This window comes from Carettochelys insculpta, chromosome 13 (assembly GCF_033958435.1).
Source record: "Carettochelys insculpta isolate YL-2023 chromosome 13, ASM3395843v1, whole genome shotgun sequence".
In the NCBI taxonomy this organism is placed as follows: domain Eukaryota; kingdom Metazoa; phylum Chordata; order Testudines; family Carettochelyidae; genus Carettochelys; species Carettochelys insculpta.
In genome coordinates, this window is record NC_134149.1 from 12,881,876 (window position 1) to 12,901,943 (window position 20,068).

The following is a 20,068-nucleotide window of genomic DNA, read 5'->3' on the forward strand; positions in this document are numbered from 1 at the left end:
CTTTCTTTACAATCTTCTTTATTATTGGAAAGCATTAAGGTCCAAATCCAGCCATTGGTTGCATAAGGGCTGGATGCAATCAACTGGGCTTTGCAAAGGCACAGCAGTCCACAGATTGCTGTTTAATGCCAGACATAGATACATTGGCTCAAATATATCCTTTATGTAATTCCATTGACTTCAGTGTGATTGCATCAGGGAGGGAGATCATCCAAAGGCCAGCTGGTATATATCCTCATTTGAAATATTTCAGAGAATATCTGTTGACTTTGATGTAGCTATACTGACTTATATCAGCTGAAGGTCTAGTTATATGTTTTGTGGCCATGTGGCCATTTTCTATGTGTAGCCAACATCCATCTCTGTGTAGTACTTGTGAATTTATTTCATTTACTCTTCCAGCAATTCTTTGTTGTAGGTATACCTCTACTTGCTCCGATACATTAACTATTATTTTTCATTACCTTCCTAAACGAATGCACAAAGCCATTTTAAAATTCTCTCTTTGCCAGGATCTCGAAATTAGTCCATGAACTTTGGATCAGCTAATAAGTCTATCATTGACACATAAGCCAGAAAAGAATTCAGTGCTCCCACAGCTGTGTTAGTACAGAAAGGCGGAACATAGTAAACACTAAGAAACACTCATCTTTGTGAATACATACAGAAAGGCTATCAGATAAGTAAGAAGCTCCCATTTTTAAACACTAATTTTTCAGAGCAGAATCACAATTTAAAAGTTATTAGGAAGAGGTTTGCATTTAGAACCAAGTCCAAATCTGAAAACACAGCTTCTGAAGCCAAATTTTGAAGATCATTATTTATTTATTTTTGCTGCTTCTGTCAACATATTTCAATTATTTTTATCCTGTCCCTTACACTTCCCTGTCCTCACTGTACAACTCATACAAATATTAAGCATCCTTTATCTCCACCTTATCAATTCATCTATTTTCCTATTTCACTCGGAGGCATTTTCCCGTTATTTTTCACTCCATTATTATTATTATTATTATTATTATTACTACTACTACTACTACTACTACCACCACCACCACCACCACCACCTGGGGTCTGCAGTTAGTTTGTCTCTGCAAAGCACGTCAGAACAATGCCATGTGCATGAAAAACACTATTAAGTCAAGTGGTACTTCATAGCCAAGTTACAAAGGAGGAAAACTGGCTGAGACTCAGCTACAACAGTTACCATTATAATATCAAAACTCTGTGGGACAGATGCTCAGCTGGTATTCATTATTTGTAGCATTGTATTAGCCAGTCTTATCCGAAGCCCTTTATGCTAGATGCTGTCCATAAATAGAACAAAAATAATCCTGCTGCAAAAAACTTCCAAAGTATTGGAAACAATAGACAGATATAGACAGACAGTTAAGGAGAAACAAATTATTGGGAGACAATGTGGCTTAGTGGATAGACAAGCAAACTGAGATTTGGGAAACCTGTGTTACTCTCCATTGTGGGAATGTTTACAAAACACCTTCAGATCTGTGGTAGAAAAGTGCTGTGTAAGTGCTATTATTATTAATAAGTCGATATTGTCTCATTGTTAATCATAAACTGTTATAGCTCCAGCAAAGTCAGTGGAACTCTGACAGTTTACACTAGTCAAGATCTGTGTATCAAAAGGGAAAGGAAGGCAAAACACACTTTAGACTAGCTTCATTGTTCCCCTAATTGGATCCAAACACAACAAAGAACAAACCTGCAGACAAATCAGATACCCAACGCAGCAGTAGAAGGGGAGATGTTTGTGCATGTAACACATCATGCCATTGTTTCTGCACATTTGTTCATTTACTCGGCTTCTTAGCCAAGTAGCATAAAGGAACATTCTGTGAGATGATAATTATGGAGAGCGGAGAGATGTCAAGAACTGACTGAAAATGAGGTAATGATTTATAATAGGCCTTCTAACATCTGATGACATTAAGAAAAAGAACCTTGCAGTGAGCATGGACTAAATCTTAATTATCGAAGAAAGAATAATCAAACAGAAGATGACTTTTCCCCACTGACTATTTTTCCTCTTGTTAAAAAAAGCATAATCAGGAATGCTTCCTCGTTTGTAGCCGGAGAGGCTAAAATCTAGGTCAGGCTGTCTAAGCACATGTGTAACCGCAATTTTTCTCCTTGCTCTGCTGTCAGTCACTGAAGTGTATGAATCGTTAGATTAAGCCAGAGCATTCTCAAAGCAGCCATCAGAAATGACTGGAGCTGCTAAGGTGGAGTTTGATAAGCCATTGTCTAGAACTACCCCATGCTGGAGTATTACAGAGTTGAGGCATGTCCTTGGAGTGGCGGATTGAGGAAGCCCTCTATGAAGTGACCTCGAGGGGTTGCGCTGAATAATATGGAATAAGGTGCTGTGGACCAACAGTACCTAGGAGAAGGGAAACTCTGATTGCAAACCAGGACAGACTGAGCCCACTAAGCCTTTTTAGGCGCATCAATCTAGGAGAAGGTAACTCTGATCTCAAACCTACGCTCTCTCCCTCCAGTGTGCATGTTGCAGTTCTTGTGCCCATGCATGACAGTCAGTGTGAGAAGAGAAAGTGGGGTTGGAACTCAGAAGCCAACCTCACTGAAATCCATTCATACGTGAAGGTATCTCTCCTGAAGCTAAAATTTACCTCAGACATCACAGAAGATGAGCTCTGTCAATCGACAGCTCAGTCCAAGCAAGCAGGCAAGCATCTAGAACTAAGTTGGCCATCCTTTGTGTTGGGCTTACCCTTGCCATGTGGTTTGTTCATTAAGGTGAAAAGCAAAAAACGTGCATGGTGCATGTTCTTTATTATGCAGTAATCTATTGCTTCTTCATAATGGCCTCATCTAAAGCCCATGCAAGTCAATGGTAAACTTGCTGTGCACATGCATTTTAGACATTTGCAGTGCAAAGAAGGTTTCTTAAAATGCCCTTTCAGCATTCAGAGCAGTGGGAGCATATTGCGAGTGCAACACATACTGCATATTACCTTTCACCAGGGATTGGTGATGTGCACCGAAGCTACAAACTATGCCTTCCAATAGTCCTATTTTCTATTCATAAAATAATAAACCTGAATTACACAGGGACTCATTAAGGCTGATCACAATCTCTCTCTTCACCCATTCTCAAGTTCCTTCAGAGAATAGTTGTGTATGGACTGCATGTTGCATAGAGATGGGTGTATTTCTGTGGCTCAAAAGACCCATAAGTAGGACTGGTTTCTTGTTGGAGAAGATGCCTCACCTATTGTTGACCACCAGCCAAAACCAGATGCTTGCCCGCCCCCCCCGCCCCGTTGAGGTGAGCTTATAAAGATCACTTGGTCTGGTAGCCCATTTCCTACTTCTAGGTGGACCAGTCTCTGGAAAGAAAAATCAAAGACAGAAGGGCATGCCCTGTTAGGAGTCACAGTTGAATAGCTTTTGTGGGTTTATTTTACATGAGGAGAACACTTGTGGACAGAAGAAAAGGGGTAGGAGACAGTTGATCTCTGGCAGTTTCCTTGAGGCAGATCAAGTTCTTTAACTTCTCATTATACCACCTTGTGCAATGTATACATTAGTGAATGTTGTCTGGCTGTAGATTAGATCTGATTTAAGTCGGTTTTCCACAAACAACAGCCAATGGACGTCAACAAGAGATGAAAGACAAGCTATTATTCCAAATTGTCTCACAGGTAGTTCATGCTGTTTTGTAAATAATATGACAATTTTTACTTCTGTTTCGTTTCCTGGTATCTCCAGAGATGGGCTGTAACCCCTAATTCATACATACACAAACCTTTTATTAAGGGCTCAGGAACAAGCCACCATTGTCCATTTAAGTGCAACAGAATCAAACATCAGAGGGATAGCCATGGTAGTATGTATCTGCAAAAACAGCGAGATGTCCTATGGCACCTTATAAACTAGTAGATTTATCAGAGCAGAAGCTTTCATGGGCAAAGACCCACTTTATCAGTATGTCATCATGTGTTAGTCTATAAGATGCTAAAAGCAAACCCATATAAGCAGAGCAATTTAATGGTGTGATCCTGCTCTCAGTAAAGTCAACTGTAGTTGACCCCATCAACTTCAATGGCAGTAGGATCATGCCCCCATTGACCCTGTTGGCCTTCATGAGTAAATGAATAACAAATGCTCTAGATGAGATACAATGGCAATTGCTTGAGGGCAGTCATTTACCTGTTTTAAATAGGAAGAGGTATACTATTCTTTACATACACTTTGTTGAACTATACTTTATTCATTTTGCTATAGGCCCAGGCAGGATCAGGATCCCATCCCAATAGAGACTGTGCAAAGGAGCAAAACACAAAGAAATCCGTATGCCTCAGAGAACTCACAATCCAGGGTTATGACCAAATGCAATAAACAGGTGAAGAGCAGGGCTGATCAGGAATTTTTCAGTGAAAAATGTTGATTCATCATAACCTAGAGTTTTCACAGAAATATATTTGTTTCAACAAGATGTTCTGGAAACTGAGAGACTCCCCCAGTTCAAAATCACTAATAGGCTGATGGTCACAGCACTCACTTGGGATATGGGAAAACAATTCAAGTTCTTGCTTTGAATTAGTTATTGGCTATTCCAGGATGGGTGAGTTTCTGTCTCTCACCCACACATTCATTTTCTCCAGACAGAATACTGAAAGGGTTTGTTCTAAATTTAGTGCAGAACAAAAAACTAATTTTGAAACCTCAACATGGAATTTTTGCTTTCTGGGTTGCCTTAATAGATAAAGTGAGGGAAAGAACAGCAAAATCATAAAGAGGGGTATCTCCATACTCCTAGGGCAGAGATTTCAAGAGAGGCCTAATGGAGTTTGACCCCATCATCTAATTCTCATTGGCTTTCAATGGTGGTTGGCACCTGAACCTTAAAGTTCTCTGAAGATTCCAGCTCTGGTTGCTTCACTGATGAAATTCCTTGCAGATCAGAGCCAATCATCATGGCTTAGTGTTACCCCTGTAATGAAGAAATGGATGATGCCTTCATCAATGAAGTGAAAGGGAAAGCTTTAAATACATTCAGTGAATTACAGATTAACTTTGCGGCCAACAACTTCCTATATTTCTATGTTAGCAATCACCCTACACTGTGTATAGAATTTCCTCCACTTTCCAGTAATTTAACATGATTGTTATTTTAAATATACCTAGTGGTGTAGGGTATCTGGGTGCATTTTAACAAGAACCATAATAATTTATGAACAATTATAGAAGAGCATGTACAGAGTCTCTCAGTAATTTGTCTTTCTACTTCTTGTCAAATAAATAATTTTTGCATTGTGAATCTGCCTGTAATCATTTTTGCAAGGTCCTGTCATGCAGAGCAATTTATACCATGGGATTCTTATACACGTCTGTCTACCTAGTTATTTGAAATCTAATTTTAAACCCTAGTGCACTAAAAATAAAAAAGAATGAACTAGATAATTTACTAAATTTATTGCTGTTCACATACAAATGCAGCAGAGAAGAAAACAATGCATGTTTGACTACAATAATTTCACAAGAGCAACATTCCTCTGATATAATACTAATAGTTCTATTTCGTAGTTGTATTACAGTAGAGTCTGAGGTCCCCAGACAAGAATGGGAACTGTTTTGCTTGGGGCTTGTGCTGGGGGCCTGAGGATCCTACCTTGCCCTGTTCCAGAAAAGAGCAGTAGAGCTGAGTCCTCCAAGAGTCAGAGTGTCCCATCCATTGGATGGTTCGTGGCAAGTGCCCCAAGCCTTGCATTTTTTGGGGGACCTTGCAGTGGCTTAGGCAACCTGGAGGATTACTGATGGCCTGGCCCCATCGGTAGAGTCTAACCTGCACCCACACTCAACAGCAGTGGCAAGAGTCATAGGAAGAAGAGGAACCCAGCCCTAGCCTGCCCTGCTCCACCACCTCCCAAATGAATCGCTCCACTTCATGGTGGCGGGAAACGGAGCGAACCAGTCGAAGCTCACTCTGCTGTCCTGAGCAACACACCTGGGAGCTGGGAGTGGAATAGGTTTGGATTAGGTTGCTCCACTTCCTGCTGCTGCAGTGAATGGGGGGTGGGCAGGGAGGCGAGTCCTACTGCCAGCTCCAGGATATCCCAGTAATTCCCCAGGTCACATAGCTCGGGGGAAGTGGTTTGTGGGAAAGGTTCAATAAGGGTAGGAAGAGGTGGGATGGGGGAAAAGTAGAGGCAGATGGAGGCAGGATGGAGGTGGGGCTAGGGCAGGAGAGGTTGCCCTGGGCCCCACACCCTCCTAAGCACAGCCCTACCAAGAGGACAAGATAGACTTCTTAGAAGACAGCCAATTGGGTAAAAGCTGCATGAAGTAGGCACCAATCAGAGGTTGCAGACCCAAATAAAGGAAGCTGCAGAGCCAGAGACACACAACTGCAGCTAGGGGGTGTAGATGATGGTCCGAGCTGGACCAAGGGAGCCACAGAGATACAGAGCAGTTACTAGAAGTGACTGGGGAGCAAGAAACAGCTCTAGGCTGGATGCCAGGACTTGCAATATGCCCTGTGGGAAGGGGGAAGAATGCGTGAAGGTGAATAGGACCCAAAACTTGCAGTGCACTGCTGCTGTTCTTTGGATGCCTGCTCTGGGACCCAAAACAGTGGGTGGGCCAGATCTCCACCAATAAGTCACAGGGGATGAGGCCTAGAATTTGACAATTCTAACCACCCTGAAGGAGATCTGAACTATTAAGAGGCTCAGATGGAGAACTGGAGTCAGAAGAGACCCAAGTGGGAGGAAGTCCTGGGGGCATGGCCACTCCCAGAGCCAGGCGCACTTAAAGACTTTGTTAGACTCAGGCACCAGAAAGGCTGTGTTCCATACAGACTGCGTGCAACTTGGCTGGAGGGCCGAGTAACTAGCAGCTGCCCAGAAAGGGTCACCACAGATGGAAAGAGGTACAGACACTACCAAGTTGTAGGAGCTTGTGAGAGGTGGTTGACACCCTGTTATAGGGCTGGGTAGATATGCACAGAAACATTATCGCTGCCTCAGAGTGTTTACAGTCTAAATAGACCAAAGGCAGGAGGGAAAACAGACATGAAGGGACTGATCCCAGGATTATAGAATATGCTATTTAAGTGGAAGTATTCCCTGAGGAATTTGGCTTGCCTGGTTTGAGAATGACCACACTTCAAACCCCTTTGTTGAATAGCAGTTGTCACAGCCATGATCAGTGAAACACAAGGAGCCGGTCAAGAGGTCAGAGGGGAAAAGGAAAAGAGTACTGTAACAACAAAAGCTTTCCCTGGTGGCACTTGGAGCATTGCCTTTACCAGCAGGGGAGGTGCCAATCCAGGCATATCAAACAGCATGCAAAACAGAAAGAAACACAATATTCAAGCAATAGAAATCAGTGATGTTTCTTTTCTACGCAGCATTGGTGAGGCATGATTTAATGGGCTGCAATTTGATGCTATTTTTATTTCAATTAAATAAATATTGGCTTTAATTCTGACTGTATCATCTTAACTTACCTTTTAACAGAAAGGGATACAAACACAATAAAGAAAAATATATTAATAAAAGATAAAGACATTTTTAGAGATCCACCTTTTATGTTTCTTAGTGGGGGAAAAAAGCCTTTTTTACGATTAGAGCTGTGTGAAATATGTAAAAGCTTTTCTTTAACAACCTGTTTGAATTTAAAGTTGAATAATAGTTATTATTTATTAGTAGTAATGATATAGCCCTAGAAGTCCATTCCTGGATTACAATCTCCTTGTGTTAGGTTCTGTACAAACAGAAAAACAAATAACCATCCTTACCCCCCCGCAAAAGCTTGGCATTCACGCATACTCACCCTCATTTGTGTGTGCTTGTCATCAATAACCAAGTGACTGAGTTTTACTGGTACAACCATTTGTAAATTTCAAATACTAAAAATGGTACAAAATTTCAATGCTGAGGTGTTCGGAAAGAGAGCGAATCAATTTCATACATGATAGTGTTCATATTGTGTAAACTCAGAGTGACATTTAATCTGGCCACACAAATGGACATCTGCCCAGAAAGGCTCGTTGAAAACTTTTAATCTAAGCTTCACATTTCAACAAATGGGGCCAACATTTATTTTTTTAATAAGTTTTATCCAAGTGTTTTGACTAGCTAACCATAAACAGTGCAAAACTGCTCACATTTCAAATATAAAGGCTCAGTCTGGAGAAGAGAAATGTTCTGATTTGTCAGATAAAATTGGAATCATTAATGTGTTTGAAAACATTGTTCTCTGCTTATAGATACTCTAGCATAAGCAGAAAAAGAAGCTGGACAATTGTTTAGAGAAGACTTTATATTAGTAGCAGGAAAGAGAACTAGATGCTAAATACCTCAACATGTTAGTCTTTAGCAAGTAAGGAAAACTAGCCAGTAATGAAATCTGATTTAAGTGACCACAAAAAGTATGAGCCAAAATAGTTTGTGGAGTAGTGACACTCCTTAGTTAAAGTTCCAACAGAATTTTATGGGGGTTGTTTAAGTCTGGCAGGAAGTGCAGGAAGTGTCTTTATGCTTCTGGAGTGAAGAGTTGCTAGAGAAATTGGACTACCTATTATAAAAGGAGGGGCACCTGAGCGGTAAATATGCATACGGCCCAATTTTTCACATGTGTTGAGTGTAGTGGGTTGGGGAACAAGACAAAATAAAGCAAATTTTCCTCTCAGGGAAAATCCCAACGAAATGAAAATATTTGAATTGTTCAGACAATGTGTTTCCAATGAAAACTCAATTATTTTTTTTCAAGGAACTCAAACCTTTCCTGCAAAATTAGCATAACTGAAAGCCAAGCTGCCTGTTGGATAAAAAGCACAGAGGGAAATTCTTCATCTCGCTGTTGTGCTGAACACCCACAGCTCCATTTTGAGATACGTAGGAGTTGTGAAACACACCGCGCCATGGTCCAAATGAGACGGAAACCTCCTTGCTCTGCATTCTCTGCCCCTTCATAGGCAACCAGGCAGGGCTAAAAGCAATCTAGTCTTTTATGCAACATGCTCAAGGCAGCACATGTTAGACGCACATGATCAGTTTGAAAATCCAAGTCCAGCTTTGGAGCATGAATAAATTCAAAGCTTCTGGGGGTTGTGCATATTCATGAGACCTGACCTTGGACATCCCTTTTGAAAAAAGAAAATATATATAAAACATAAAAATAGGGTCACAGACATTACAGGATAGGGACATTTCATACAGCATCACTTGTCAGATCTGCTGGGTGCACTGAAACAGCTTTTCACATGGCATTTTATCACAAGGATTGTCCAGAATAGTTGCTGATGGAGAGAAAAGCAAATGGGAGCTGGCAGGTAAAAGTGTGCCTGAGACAGGGAGCTCTGTAATACATTGGCTGGTGTGGAAAGGACATCTCTGGCTGATCTCATAACAATTTCTTCCTCCTCTTCTAAATCTGATGTTCTGGAGACAGATCGACCTGCACTGAATTCTCCTTCTAAAGCTGTATTGCTGATTTTGAGCTGTTTGTATCTTTAGCAATGAAAAATGAGAGTTAAAATTCAGCAGTATAAAATGCTGATCTGTATCCTAAATTCACAGGATGGTTTTGATCTTATAATCAGTTGCAAATTTGAAAAGTTTTTAAGAATGCATGTTAAAATACATGTAGAGAGGTTGGAGGTTGTATACTGTACAGCTGGTTGTTTTAAAATACAGGCTGAACCTCTCTAATCCAGCACTCTCAGGAGTCAAGTGGGGCCAAAACACATAATTTGCCAGACCGCAGAAGGTCAGTATTGTCTAGCAGCATTACCAACACTTCCGCTGCTTCCTGGACTCTTAGAAAACATTTAGGGGTAGATTAGACCTACATAACAACACAGAACACCGAAAGCCAGGACTTGTGGCTATACACAAATTTTATGGGACCATGGGAAATGTGGCCACACCCATGACAAGAGGCTGTCCATCTAGCTAAAATCATGCCATGCTACAGATTTTGCCAGATGAATGTGTGCCAGACTAGAGAGGTTCAAACTGTAGTTAAATTCAGTGGCTCACCTCTGTATGGCTTACACAACATTATAAAATAATGTCAAAGGCATGTAAAATTTTAACTATACAAATAGATCATGCAGAAATAAGGACCAAGTTTTTTTCTTAAATGGCTTTGTATGCTATGAAGTCCAAAAGGGGCTCTGGAGCACAGACTCAAAGGACTGAGTCTATTCAAGGCCTAGTTTTGAGTTTCCCCTAAAAGAACTCCTTTCCAACTGAGATTTCCTTTCTGGATTGCCTGCCCAAAGGAGGGCTGGATTTGATTTTGATTTTTGATTTTATCGGACATGCTATTCTAGCGACATGGGACCTAGAACAATTTTTAAAATACAAACATATTTTAAAATATAAACATATTGCCTAGTCTTTGCTTATGCTTAATGAACAGAATGCATTATTCACAATGAACAAAATTACACAATTAATTTGGCATCTTTTTCTTTTCATGACCCATCCCTGCACTGATTGGATGAACAACCAAAACTTCTAGTGGGAATACTGAACTTGCTTCCCACAGCTGGATCTCAAATGTTCATGGAAAGCACACACCAAAGCAGAGAAAACACGGCTAAAGGGACTTTCAATAAACAATCTGAATGAATATTTAATGAAAATGTATTTACGTTATTCATCAAGCTCTTGGCCTTACCCACAAATGATTTACTGCAAAACTGCAAGCTGGTTTGTTACACAAATCTTCAACTGAGTTAGAGTGCACAACTTTTTTCATTTAGACATTGAATTTTAACATCTGGCGTCTCTGGGAAGGTCATCAGGTATCTTGGAACTTCTGTGAAATGGCTAGCAAATGGCACAGACTCCATCTATCTTAATTCAGGATTTCACTTTGAAGAAGCCATTAGCCAGCTTCATTCTAAAGAAGCCTTCAACAAGTAAAGTGGTCACTAGGAACTCAAACTGCAAAGGAAACCATGAGGGAGCACCCTATCATATCTGATCTAAAATATGGGGCAAGCCAATCCAGACCATAGCAAGACTGACTTCAATAGAGAAGTTCCAATAATCCCTCCATAGATTTTTATGGTATTTAATTTAGAGAAAAAAAAAAGAATAGTTCAGGAGAATGCAAATGGGCTAGTGGCATACGTGATAAAAAAAAATCCTCTAAGCTATATAATTACACAGACATTATCCTCAAGATATCTAAGTGCTTCACAACTATTAATCGATTTTAAATTTCATGCAACCCTAGGAGGTACAGAAGTATTATCCCCATTCTACAGATGGGGAATTAAATGAGTTGCCAAAGGTTGCACAGAAACTCTGTGGCTGAGTCCAGAACTGAACCCAGGCTTTCTGAATCCCACCAGTAGCTTCTCCACTGGATCAGCCTTCATCCCCAGCAAGGCTACAGACTGAAAAACTATAGGACAGGTACTGCAAGCCTGAGACTTCTGCTAAAGCTTCCGAGCCCTTCCTCCATAGTTTGGCTCAGATACAAAATAAAAATTTGTACATGAACAGCAATCACTACATCCAGGTAATGCAACAGGATAGTGAAAATGGCTTGTGACACCTCTCTCTACAATCTGCAAGCTAGAGCAGTTCAACTTTAAAAAGTTATTTTGCTTGTTATTGGAAAATGTCCCACTCTCCATTTTTAAAGGAGCTACATGTTCATGAAAAAAAAATCACTTGTTGAATTTGTCTCTAAAAATGAAAGTGATTTTTTCCCTTCTCCGCTTTCCTTTTTGTCCCACCCCCTTGTTTCAGTGACAACACTGGCTGTGGGCGTAAGGGAGGCAGAACAAAAACTGAATCCAAACATTTTAAAATCTGAAACTTTTGATAAAAAGCATTCACCAAAAAACAAACAAACAAACAAAAATCAAGAAAAAACTACCAGGTTTTCTAAACCTGCAAAATGAAAATGAGACCTAAATCTCTCCCCTCCTAAAATATTTCCTCTAGTTTTGACTAGCTCTACATGAAACATTAAGGACAAAAGATCAGCCCTGAAGTCGTCGGTGGACTCACACCCGGTGGTAACTTACCCCAAAGTGACCCGCCTGTAAAGCAAATGAAGTAACCCCTACCCCCACCCCCACCCCCACACATCAGGCTGCCCAACCACCTCTTTGCTGCTTTTCTGCACATAATGTCACTGACCAAACTAGAGATGGATGCTAATATTTCTTGTAGTCTTATCCAGGATAAAAGAAAGGGTAATAAGAGCAATTGTAATGGACAAATGAAGCATTAAAAAGACAAACAAAACAAGAAGAGAAACAAAATGCAGAGAAAAGAAGAAAACAGGCTGACAATATTCAAGTGTGTTTATGAAGAGAAACTGTCTCACTGAAAACTCTAGGAAAGGTGCATTACCACAGAATGTGCTCTTATAAAAACAATTGTATACAATATATTCAGTACTGCTGACTGTATGAGATCTATGAAAAGGCAGATTCTCTGCAATAGTTTTGTTACTCCCCAGCCAGTCACCATAACCCAGGGAGGAGCAGTTCACTCCTCCCATTTTCAACTTGTTGGCATTAATACAAACTTTGGAAACAAAGCTGAATTCATTTCAATAATTCACGAATCTCTTTCCATTGGAGTCCCTCTGAATCAAGTTAGTAGAGGCAAAGGAAATGGAAACTCAAGTCTCAGATGAGATAGCTGCAGTGTCATCTAATCACACATTTAGAAAGCTCTTTATGCACTGCGTACAATTCTCAGCAGGAAATACCACCATCCAGGGGAGCAGTGAATAATAAGAATTATAAATGAAAGGAGAGTGAAGCTATCAACAGTCTTGTCCCCTGGGGGAACGGAACTGGTCTTTATGCAACTAATCAATGTATTTTCCCTTTGTTTTTAGAGTATATGGATTGTTTGAGTTCAGTAATTATTCCATGGCTTTGATGCCACCTCACTCCCAACGAAGGGAACATAACTGGGCAATCTGAGGCTGTTGAAACAGCTCATGCTGTTTATCACATCCCACTGTGGAGGACTTGTGACCATTCTGCACCACTTAAGCCTCACAGATCAGCAACATGGTGTTTGCGGACAGAGCAGAAGAACTTAGGCAGCTGCACAGAGGGAGATCTGTTCGTGAACGCTTGTTCTAATCCAAGATTCATGTTCTGTCCAGCCACATTCAGGTCGTTAGCAGCAAACATTAGGGCTATGGCTACACTACAGCAATGCGTAAACAGAAATCACTGCTGGAAAAGATCTTCTGAGAAAACTTCTGGCGACAGAGTGCGTCCACACACAAAAGCAGATTGAAAAGTGATCCACTCTGGCAACAGAGTGTGGCCGGACAGCATGGCTCTCTCTTAACAGACCAGCCCAGGTTCATTCAACTGACTCTATTCACTATTAATGGTACTGGACTGGTGGCCTGAATCACATGGCATTGTTTCCACTCCCTATCTGGATGCCACAAGTCCACATGGCTTTTTTATCAACAGATTTGTTAATTTGGTTAATACTTGGGAATAACAAAGGTATGAATTGAAACTACGATCTGTTCATGAACAAGAAAAAAGAGGCTGTGTTTGCTTGCTATAAGTAATTCAGCTAGCTCCAGTCCTTTTCTTTGTCACCACACATTTGACTTTGACCATTTAATCACACAGTGTTACTGTTGCTCGTGCCATTTTTTCCATCATCTGGCTGAGATAATTTCAATGACATTCAGCCCATTAGCATTTCCACTTGCATGACAGGTAGACCTTTGCTTGAAAAGGTGGTGACCCAAGGTCTAATCTAAGTTGTAATTTCCTCTCTCATTTCAATCCATTAGCAGCATGTATGCAGTAGAATTTAAATACGAAATTCCCTTTCACAGCTCCAGAATGTGTTTAATTTCATCTCTCTAGACTGAACACTTACAAATCAAAGCAATATGAACTTTCATTGGGAAATAGGGAACAGAACTGTTAGCGGATTATTAGCTCAAAAAGTAAACACCCATAACGTTGTAATCACACAAGTGGCTTCAGAATTACAAATATCTGATAGTAGAAGATAGTACATATTTCACAATATCCAAGTTTCTGTACAAATCACACACATATAAAAACACTAGAAGATTTGTCTGGCTTTCTTTCATTCCAATAAGTTTTGTTTTTCTTCATTTAAATCATTGCTCTGGGGTGGAGCTAGAGATGAGAAGTTCAGTACGCAGGCTGTCCCAGAGAAAGAGAACAACCCCACTCCTCTCTCACTGTAGCAGCTTGGCACCAAGGGAGAAGCACCTGTCCACGGCCACCTCAGCTGCAATGGACACAGCAGCAGGAGGCGTGCATGTTCCCCAGCTGGAGAACAGACAGACACACACACAAACTCTCTGAAATACATGGTAGATAGATGTCCCTATCTTCACCCCTGCCCCGTGATAGCCCAAAGGGGTTATAGTTGTCCCGGTTCCCATCTCTGTCCTCTTGCTACCCATTCATGAGTATAATTTTCCCTCCTACCAGAATTCCACCTTTCCATTTTATGAGAAACAATTGAATTCTGGGCACTTCCCATTGTCCGGGTGCAACCAATATGATAAGAGAAAGCTGCAAACTGAATTTGGGGGTCCTAGTTCTTACCATTTTGGGGGAGTTCTTGAACAAAGTGACTCACAGACAAATGGACAGACAGACACACAACTCTTTCAACTATATAGGCAATTCCAGTTGTAAGACTTTTTAATATTATTATAATGTATGATGGGAAAGATGAAGGAAAATTAAGTGCAAAATAATGTTTCTGTATTAACATAGACATATATTAAAACTGTATCTGCCAAACTACAGAGAAATTTTATGTTCTGTACCCAATTCATCTTTTTCATTTACAATGTAGGTTAAGTACATTTTCACTGTATAAGTAGATTTTTCTTATTAGTGTGATATACCTTGTAACAGTACAATTTGCCCTGCAGTAAATACTGCAGTATTAGCTCTGAAACCTGCAATAGCAGTATTGTCCTTTGTTGCGTATTGTCCCTTTGCATTTCTAAGAATTCTGCCTCAGCAGTTCGTTACAAAAGAACACATGAAGGGTATGTCTATATTATGAACTAGCAGTGAAAATCCCCTGTGCATATGCACATGCTTGAAGGCCCAGCCAAAGAGTTTGCAGGACTCAAGTGGCACACTGACAACAGGACCTAGCCAGTGAGCAGGACCCAAGGTGGTATGCTGCCAATGGAGCCTGGCCAGTCAGGGGGAATCAAGATGGCATGCTGACAATGGAGCCTAGCTAGTGGGCAGGACCCAAGGTGGTACACTGACAGCAGGGCCTTGCGGATGTGCAGGGCCCCAATCAGCTGGCTGACAGTGGGACCACGGCTAGGCCAGTGGGAAGGCCCAAAGCAACTGCCTTTCTCTAAGGCTGGTCCTGCATACTTGCGTTAGCTCAAAGAGCACAAGTGTAATTAGCAGCATAGCTGAAGTACACCAAGAACAGTAGTGGGAGGCATAGCTTAGGCTTGTTGAGCACACACCTTCCAGAAACTGGCAGGTATAAACTCATCACAGCAAGGCCGTGTATTTGTTGCCATGTAACATGTAACTTGCTCATGTAACTCCACAGCTATTTATACCCACTCTAGCATGATAAGAAGTAGCACAACTGTACGTATGTAAGCAGTGGAATTACACTTCTAGCTTGTTGTGCAGGCTTAGCCAGACACTCACCATGCTCTCTCTCTTGTGGATACTTACATTCCTTCTCGTTCTCCTTAATCTAAATTAAAAGCCTTTCAAACTTAAGTATACAGATGGTTTCTGGATATGAAAAAACACAATCTGCTCTGGTTTAGACAATTACAACAACTGTTGGCTGTGTTATCTTTTAATTTATAACCCTTAATAAATATTTACAGATTGGCCTGTATAACTGTTTTCAGCCCAGCACAGTATGTTTTCAATACCATATTCCCCAGAACTTCCATTAGTGCATGTATCTGATTGAAAGGAACAAGCCCTTACTAGGGAAACAGACATATGTCCTAACATAATGATGCTCCTGCATTTCGGCCCTCCTCCAATACAGACAATGTTATTAAATATGTATGACATCTTTCACACTCTTGTGTAACTTAATGAGCCACACAACAAGACGGGCAGCTGGAGTGTATCATTTATTAGTAAAGCAAAAGTGACTAACTACACTTATTAAAACATAATTTGTTTCTAGCTCACAGCAATATAAAACAAACGGCAGCACTTGTATTTTATTTATATTGCTCCTTTCAACCCGAAGGATACCAAAGCACTTTAGAAAGCATAGAGCTAGCTCTGTCAGTACACTGCACAACAGGAGAATGGGAAGAGGAGGAGGACATTTAAATTTAGGGTCCCGTGGCAAATCCAGTAGTTGTGGAAATTACCATAGGATTTCTATCCACGCAAACATTTTTTTTTTTTTGAAGTTTTCATTCATTATATATCCCAGCCCATTATCTGGGGCTTCATTCTACACTCACATCATCTGTCATGGAGTTATTTTAGGTTTTGTTGCCAAAATTAAAAGGACACTGAATTAAAAAAAAATATTTACCTGCATTACTGATAATGCAGGAGATTATTAAACCTGAAAGAATTTTCAAAATCTAATTTGCTTTTCAACATTTGTACTGGCTGGCTATGCTTCACTTGGATGCTGAGGGTATGTCTACTCTACGGAGTTATTCTGGAACAGCTTATTCCAGAGTTGTTATTCCAAAATAAGCTATTTTGGAATAATGCATCTACATTACAGAGAATCCCCAAAATAAGCAAAACTTTTTCTGGAATAGTGAGTCCACACACAATAGAGTCTATTTCAGATTAGAGCCCCAGAAGCACTGTGTAGATGCTCTTGAAATAATTTTGAAATAGCAGCTGTTATTTCGAAATAACTTTGCTGTGTAGACATACCCTGACATTTGGCCATCTACACGGAGCCAAATGTTGAGAAAACCCCCTCTGCCAACACAACCCTTCTTCCTTGTGAAATGAAGATGACCAGGATATCGGAAGAAGGCTCCCAGACTAGCACACTTCTGTTGGGAGACCTCTGGGCATAAAAGAAGAGTGCTTAGTTTCTGTATAGTTTCACTTCTTGGTTCTTAACCTGGGGACAATCAAATAGTGTTCTGTCCAGCAGGGTCCAACTCAGGGGAAAGAAATGGAAGTGACTGATCAAGGGAACGTATTTTAAGCAAAAAAGAAAAGGATGGTTATTAGCATGGGTTGGGTAGATAAGTAGCTGTGAGGTTTCAGATCCCCAAGCTTGTGATCTTTAAGGAAATAAGAAAAAAGGTATCGAAAAGTTTCAGATAGGATATAACAAATTGGAAAACTCACATGTTCCTGTGTTACAAAACCAGGCCTTAATTCTGCTTCCATTAAGATGGATGGCACAACTTTCAATGTATTCCATGGCAGCAGGATTAGCTGTCTCATATAGAGACAAGGAGTCCAACCTAGAAGGTGCTGCATATTTCCTATGAGGTTTAACTCTCTTCAACTTGCACTGGGGTCAAGTGGATCTGAGTACGTTCTACAATGTCGCAAAGTCAGGCCCTAATACATTGGGAAGCACATCTGCATTGTAAAATTGGATCAGATGGGAGAAAGAGATGTAAATAGGTATATAAATCACGAAATGAAAAAATTGTGTCAGCCAATTTCTTTCGAAGGGAAATTGCTGAGACACAGAACAACTTCTTCATGGATGGAGTAAACACTTGGTTTTTTTAATTGAAATACAAGTGACATGAAAGCAGTCATTTTCTTTATTTTTTCATACCACTTGTAGAAGAAATGATATTTCATCTTTGGCTTGACAGTGTAATAAATGCAATTAAAATGATTAGCATATTAAAGACATTATTACTCCCTCGTTGTAAACACTCCCAACATGAGGACTTTGAAAAGAATTCCTTGCAAATAGCAAACATATACTTATGTCAGATTTCACATAATCTGGAATCATGTTGTGTCAAGCTGTTAATTTTAAGAATTCTTCTAAGCCTCTGCAAATCACATTTCATAATCTCTCTTAAGAGGAATTTGATTCCACATAATTGAAAATAACCAGTGGTTGTGATGTGTTAATTTTTATGCAAGGGAAATAATAGGGTGACAGAACTACCCTTCCAGCCAACCACTATTTTGAAAAACTGTGCTAAATTTTCAGTCTCCATGACAGCCTGCCTCAGGCGGCATAACCTTTTACAGTATCATTTTTTGCCATAGTTTAAAACCAAATATTCAAACATATGTCATCAAAAATGACGAAAGCTGAAGTTTTCCTTTCTCTGGCATGGATCAGTGAGCCTCAGGTAATGCACGTGGGAAAACATAACCTCATTTGTGATGAGCTACAAGCTTAAGACAGCAAAGAGCTGTATGAAAGATACAGTTGCTATTAGTACTGCCACTTGGGTGTGAGTTGTGCTTCCAAGAGGAAAAATCTAGTCAGGAGACATCAGCAGAGCCAACAGACTTGCTGGGTCCCTGGGCCAGGTGGGGTGGGACAGCTTTTTGACACAGAAGTGGTGGGACCTCAGGTGGAAGGGGCAGGGTTAGGGCATCCAGCCCCAAGGCTGACCGGGTCCCTGTCCTCCCCACAGCCAGCTCTCACAGCCACCTGGACTTCAGTGCTTTGGTGGCAATTTAAAGAGCCTGGGGGTCCAGTCCCTCCCTGTCAGTGGGACTGAGGGAAACACAAGATTTTATACAAATTTTCTTCTGCTGCACAGGTGAAGATAAGATTCCCGGTACAGGTTGAACCTCTCCCCCCTGCACCCTCAGGTCCTAACCAGTGTTGGATGTGAGAATTTGCCAGCTCACAGGAGGTCAATACTGTCTAGCACATTACCAACCCTCCCACTGCTGACTTAGCTCTTAGAAGACATTTAGGGGTAAATACAGCTGAACAACAGCACAAAACACAGTCATGATTGGTGGCTGTAAACAAACTTTTGGGGAAACTTGGCCACACCCACGCTAAGTGGTTGTCTGGCTAACTAAAATCAAGTCAGATTATGGAGTCTGCAGGAAGAGGGAGTTTCAGGTTAGAGAGGTTCAGCCTGTACCACACAGTGCCTATGCAATCCCTCTGAATTATGGGACGTATCTCAGCAGGACTCCACTACAATTGAAAGACCCAAATATAGAGGGCAAGGCTTGAAAGGAGAGTAGGGGTGTATCTACCACATAGATCTATCAGTCTTCTCTCTCTCTCTCTCTCTCTCTCTCTCTCTCTCTCTCACACACACACACACACACACACGCACACAGACACACACACACAAAATCAGGAATTTTGTTTTGCAGAAAAACAAGACTTTGCAGTTTGGACCACATGGGGACATATGTTCCATAGATTTACAGCTGCTGCATGCTGGGGGGTGACAAGTGTAAAACTCACACAAAACAATCCACATTTTATGCTCCCTAAACTTACGCACACCCAAAATTATTCCTGCCTGCACTGAGCTTTGAAGAGACATTACGTATCACCTGTAGCTTCAATTCTAAATGAAAAATGTTGTTCAATTTCAACAGCAGAAAATCAAGTCACGAGTTAATGAGATTTAAATTAGTAACGGCCAAAACTTTCCCTTAAAGAAAACATTATTGATTTTAAAGAACTACCTAATGAAAAAGAATGGCATTCATTTAGAGTTGGCATGAGCTGCATTAGAGATTCATTTATAATAATAAAGAAGGATATGCTTCAGAATAATAATGAATCAGAACAATTTATATATGTGTGATGATTTAACTACACATTTAACTAGACATATGATATAACTACACACATCTGAAACACTGAATCACATTTGTATTTTATCAGCTAGTTGAACTTGGTACATATGAAAGTGAAGAACTTCCAGGCATGGCAAGACCCAAACCCAACACTGGCACTGGACAAGATCCCAGTGAATGCATAAGTCTGCTCTTGAACCAGGAATTAACTCCAACAACTTCCTCATCAGTCTTATTACCCTCAAGCCAATAAAGCCCAACTTGCCTCTTCTGCCAGGGTCAACTGTTCATGAGTGAATGGAAAAGAATGAG

General features: G+C 40.6%; 1 protein-coding gene across 1 annotated transcript in view; it reads right to left on the minus strand.

The window, feature by feature from the left end:
• IL1RAPL2 (interleukin 1 receptor accessory protein like 2) overlaps positions 1–20,068 on the minus strand; it is a 579,631-nt gene that overhangs the window by 297,210 nt on the left and 262,353 nt on the right. The window lies entirely within an intron of this gene.